This window comes from Nelumbo nucifera, chromosome 2, assembly GCF_055504915.1.
Source record: "Nelumbo nucifera cultivar China Antique chromosome 2, China Antique-T2T, whole genome shotgun sequence".
NCBI classification, from domain to species: domain Eukaryota; kingdom Viridiplantae; phylum Streptophyta; class Magnoliopsida; order Proteales; family Nelumbonaceae; genus Nelumbo; species Nelumbo nucifera.
In genome coordinates, this window is record NC_142650.1 from 18,498,228 (window position 1) to 18,504,389 (window position 6,162).

Below are 6,162 nucleotides of genomic sequence, written 5' to 3' on the forward strand. Positions count from 1 at the left end.
TCTAAAGTATTCAATTCCCATCATTCCAAATTTAGATGGCGATATTTCTATGTCATCAAAATAGTGAAGAATGCTTGTTGGATACAGGAACAGAAAAACAACTTTGATAGTCTTTGATTTGCTACCGCAACGTGACGGGCTCTGGAATTCAGTGTCCAGAGTCGATCTCTTGGGTAGGAAGAATCGGCCGGAAAGGAGAATTCCCATCATTATTCAGACCAACGCTTTCGAACCGCCGTTGATTCAGATGGTCGGACCGTTAGTCTTGGGAATTGTTTAGTCAATCGGTTTTTCGTTTTACTCCAAATCTAGAATTTAGTTAAAAATTATTGATCCGGGTGGTTGAATTTTTGATCTGTTTAACGGTTTTTTACCATTTTTTTATTTTTTTTAATTAACTGTTAGAACGGGCCATCCGTTTGAACCGAATAATCGAACCATCGATCCGAAAACCGGTGGCCAGAACGATTCCATTTCTTATTCGTTTTTTAAAACATTGATTCAGACTAAAATACGAATTTGTCATTACTTCTGGTTCTGGAATGGTGGAAGTGGAACGGTTGTTTTTCATTATTGACATGGTTTTCGAATCACCTTTGACTTAGATGATCAGATCGTCCGATTCCATTTTACCTCAAACCCAGTCCTTAGCCAATAACTTGAAATAGTCAACGATTCAATAACTGGGCCGATCGAACTGTCGACCCGTTTGACCCGTTTAATAGTTTTTTACCGTTTTTTATTTTAATTTTTTTGTTAAAACGGATCATGCATTCGGATCGAATGGTCACCCTGAACGGGTGATCAGGACGGTTGTGGTCGTTTTTTAAAACATTGATTATTGGATAGTAAGAATCAAGTGTGCATCAGGTGGAGGTACTGACGCTGATGAAGTTGGAACTCCACTCGAAAACCATTGCGTACTTTGGTCAAACAGTTAGCCCCTCATGAATATCAGTATATCACGACGAGCAGATATTTGGGGTCCCAATTCCCGATCAAAAAAAGTCTATCAACAGCAAAATCCAAATCATCAGAAGCGACCCATTGCCAGGACTCAAGAGGATCTACTTTTTCAATAAAGGGTAATGAAGCGCCCGCTCCCCACTTTATGCCAGAGAACCATCATTAACACCAATTGAAAGTTGAAAATTAAATTTTTGCAGTTGAGTACAAGACTGACCAACCTCTTTTTCTTCTATCTATCAAAAAAAAAAACAGGGAATAAGACCTCTCTTTAGTACGACAGAGAGTATAGTAATTATGCATATTATCAGTATGAAGGGCGAAGGTATTTTTGAAACTTAAAAGTTAAGCTTGAGCACGAAACCTTATCCTTACACAACGTTAGATGTTCATAATTGATTTATACATTTATTTTAAATGGGCTTTTAATTAAGCACTTTTTGAATAAGTACTTTTTTTTGCAAGAGAAAAAACCAACTTTCTATTATGAATAGATTGAGTACAACAGATTTTCCTCCATGCACACTATTTGTTTTTGCTCATATCAAGCTTTTCTTGTTATTCTATGGGCATTCAGCTTTATATTCACATATTTAAAACACACATCTACCATGTATAACTGCTAAGCTATTCATATATATATATATATATATATATGTTCAATCGAGTTCTGATGCTTTTTCATTCCTGCAATCTTTTGAATTAGCCTAAGTGCATCACTAAAAAAACCACTCTGTCCTTGTCTTTTAGCGACGTCTAGAGCCTCTATCATTGCCTTTAGTTCTACTTGTTGGCTATTTGCCACCACCATGGTTTTCAAAATCAGATCGGATTGAATGGTCGGAACAGAAAAACTGGGAATTGGTTATTTGACCGGTTTCTTTTTTTTTTTTTTTTTTTCTGTTGATTTTGGTCAGCAGCAAACCGTTGAACCGGCTGGTTAACTGTTTGAACGGTTTTGATTGTTTTTTAATTTTTTAATTTTTCTTGTTAGAACGGGTTGGCCGTTCGGGTCGAATGATCGGACCGTTCGAATCGGTAGCCGGACCCCTGACCGGTTTGGTTTTAAAAACCATGGCCACCACACATTTATTTGCTGCCGCATATAATATATATAGTGTTGTTTGGAGAATACAGCACAAAACCAAAAACAGCCTTACATGTTGCTTCTCTGTAAGGTCCCGTTCGTTTTTCGGTAACCTACTTATCCAAGTAAATGCAGTTACTTCGGTAAGTTACAGCCTTACCCAAGTAAATGCAGTTTTTTCCTGACGGGTAAGTGCATTTATCCATGTTCTTTTATTTCTCATGTAAATAAGGCAATGATCATTTTAATCATAAAAATCAATTATTAAAAAGGGCATTTTTATCCCATTCAAGTGTTGGCAATTTCCTCCTAGGTGGGAAAATTATTTACCCATCTAGGAGATGGGTATCACTTAGCCGGATAAATAATACTCAGGAAAATAAACTTTCCATGATGTTTACATAACTCTGAAAAAAGAATATAAGATTCTTGGTTAATGGGAATCAAAATCCCATTGACCAATTTTCCCCCTTCTCAAAATCTAAAAAAAGAACACCCCGTAAGAATCATCTGTGTAAATTTTGAGGTACCTTGATGTGCTCCAAAAGATCATGTTTCTGTCGATCATTTTGAATATGCAAAACTAAAATTGAAATCTCCTTCTGGATCTGATATGACTGTGCTTGTGCAATTAATTCTTCTGGCCTTACTATTTTATTTTCAAACATTCCGGTATTCCTGCTGTCCCAAAGTAATCTTATAATTAGGCAAATTAGTCTTAGGACTTGAAGTTTCTCTACCTTTTGCAGTTGTGATGTGTAATTCCACCATTCCTTTATCACTATGTCTAGTCAACAGCTTTTACATGGACGCCGAGGAGGATTGGCTGATTCAGCCTATAAAGCAGAAAGTTCTACAACTATTATCTTTTTTTATATATAGTATGTGTATCACATGTAAATAGAGAAATGAATAAGGCTGCTCATGAACTCTCATATAATACATATAGATATAATATAATAGTAGAAAATGAGAGCATCTGTAATGAGCTTCTTTGATTAATCTAGTTTTCTGAGTGTGTCTTTTTGAAAAATAAAATAAAATTGAATCAGGATTTATTCCTGTTTGAGCCTAACACAGACTGCCGGCAATGAAAAAAGAGACGGTCTGTTGTTTCTTCCCGGAGTTTACACATAATGCACATCTGCTTCTCCTCCTTGAACTTAGGTTTTATTTTGTCCTTTGTTGAGATACCCCCCCTGTAAAGCTTCCATATAAACACTTGAAATCTATATGGGACTTAAATATTCCATATCCTTTGATTTTATGTTGACATTGGAAGCATATTTAAGAATTTGGTACCCAGCCTTCACAGTGTAAATTCCTTGATGATTCTTTTTCACATTAACCTGTCCTCTTGGTCATCACCATTCAAAAGTACTTTTAAAATGTGATTGATTATTTGACTATCAAACAACTTTTGAAGTTTCTGCATATCCCACTCCCTTATCTGCAGCCTTAAGTCGGCTACTTTCAAATTTTGATTCCAGCACTAGTTATCAGCTTTTAGAGTTGGAACCCGTCCAGCTAATGTAGGAACCCAAGAATCGAACAAAGCTCTTATTAAAGCTCCCTTGTTTAGTTTCTAGCAAGAGTTTTGCAAAAGTATATTTTTGAATTTTTCGCTTGCTTCCACCAAGCTGAACATCTGGACTTTCTCTTTTTATAAATGGGCCTTTTCTTTATAAAAGGCCATCTTAAATGGGCTTCTAATTAAGCTTTTTTTTTTTTTTTTTGAAAAAGTACTTATATGATAAGCACATTTTATTTAGCGGGGGGGCATCTTAAATGGGCTTTTCCTTCTTAAATGAGCTTTTATTAAGAACTTTTTGAATAAGTGCTTATTTGATAAATACATTTTGAGCATCTGGGGTGGCATCTTAAATGGGCTTTTTCTTCTTAGATGCTCTTTTAATTAAGAACTTTATGAAAGAGTGTGTTTATTTGATAAGTACATTTTGAGCATCTGGTGTGTGTCTTAAATGCGCTTTTAATTAAAAGCTTTTTGAATAAGTGATTATTTGATAAACACTTTTTTATAGAAATATGATAGAAATAAGATAAGTACTTATCTCATTTGATAAGTACGTTTTGAACATCTGGTGTGGCATCTCAAATGAGCTTTTTTTCTTTATAAAAAGTGCTTTCTAAAACATAAGAAGCCAGAAGCCCAAGGGCTTCTCCATAAGATAGAATAAGCCCAACCTTTGGGCTTCTTCTAAACATATTTTTCCCAGTCTTTTTTTTTTGGTAACCAGGAAGCACTTTTTTGGGTTTTTTCACTAAAGTGTCATTTTCGGTTTTTTGGGATGCTTTTGGCTTTTAAAAAGCAATATGCCGCAAAAGAGTTTATTAGAAAGCCATCCCAAAGACCATAATATGTATTAATGTTGGTTATAGTAGAAACGAGAACAAAATTATTCAAAAATGATAAGTTTAACTTTAATAATTTATATAAAACATCATAATTCTTCTATTTGTAAAAAACTTAAGCTATTTACGGATGCAAATTAATCGATTGGATATTGGTAGATCCAAATTTGATTTGTTTATATTTGAATTCAAATTGAATTTTATCCATTGATATCTAATGAATTCAAACCAAATTCGATTATAATCAAATATTAAATTTTATAAATGAATTATACTAAAAATAATCGAAATATTATAATTTTATCAATAAATGAATTAAAATGACATTAATATTATTTTTATGAACATAATGAATTAAAAATTACTACATTGTAGTGTGCTGTGGGAAGGGGTGGGGAACATATCCGAGTTATGGTTTTATGGATGCCTCTCCTCTTTGAGTCTCTGTGATCCAGAGAAACTTAAGTGGAATTTAAAAATATAAAAGATATTTAAAATATAAAAAGTTCAAAAAAAAAAGAAAAACATGGGGTGGGAAATGAACCAAAGAGTGTGCTGTCATGGCTCAAAGTATATAGTGTATGTTTATACGTATAAATATAATGTATGGTTTTCAAATTGCCGTTGATGCAGATGGTCAGACCATTCAGCCCAGAATCGTACAGACAATCGGTTCCGTTTTATCCCAAACCTGGTCTTTAGTAAAAAATCGTTGAGTCGGTCAATGACCCATTAACCCAGGTAATTGAGCCGTCAATCCATCTATCCGTTCAATGGTTTTTTGCCGTTTTTTATTTTTTATTTTTTTTACTTTTATTATTAGAATAGGCCATTCATTGGAATCGGATGATCAAACCATCAACCCAAAAACCAATGATCAGAACGATCCCATTTTCAGATCATTTTTTAAAACCATATTATAATGGGACATTTTTCACACATCCAATGCAAATGCATACAAGACCTCAACTTTATTTTTTCATCGCATTATTCGCAGGCATTAGCACGCCATGGAATCTGCTGTGTGAACTCTTTCAATGTTTGCAATCAATGCCAATATTTTTTTTTTGAGAGGTGTGTTTTTGAAAAAAAGATACTGCAACTGCATTGGTATTGTCATTTTCTCATAAAACAATTTTTTCTTTTCTTGTTTGGGACAGTCATTGGTTACTGCCATATAAGCGTTTTTCAATACCATATCAGCATACTGAGGAAACACAAAAAATGTGCTAACAACACAATGAGGAAACACAAAAAATGACATTTTCTTAAACCATACCTTTCCAGATTCTTTCTAAGGCGTGGTATGAAAAAACATTTTTCAAAAAATTGTATAACTAAAAAGTAGGCATAGTTTTAAAAGGTAGCGCCGATGTGATGCTCCAAACACAAGCTTAGTCTTCCGATACCAGCCTACCATGGTTAAAACTCATCATTAGCAGATTTTGCAGTTCTGGGTCCAATGACTTCAACAAATTTTCCCGTAAACTGATGTTAGATACTACCGCTAGACAGAATTTATTAAGGCTAAATTTCAGATTTTAAAGCGTGGTATTTTTCCCAAAACTGGAAATTTGTCCAAAATCATTGATTTTGGTCATTAAACCGTTGACTCAAACAGTTAACAGTTCAAACAGTTTTAACCATTTTTTATTATTTATTTATTTTTGTTAAAACGGGCCGACCATTCAATTCGAACGATTGGACCATTTGACCCAGTAACCGGACTGGATTCC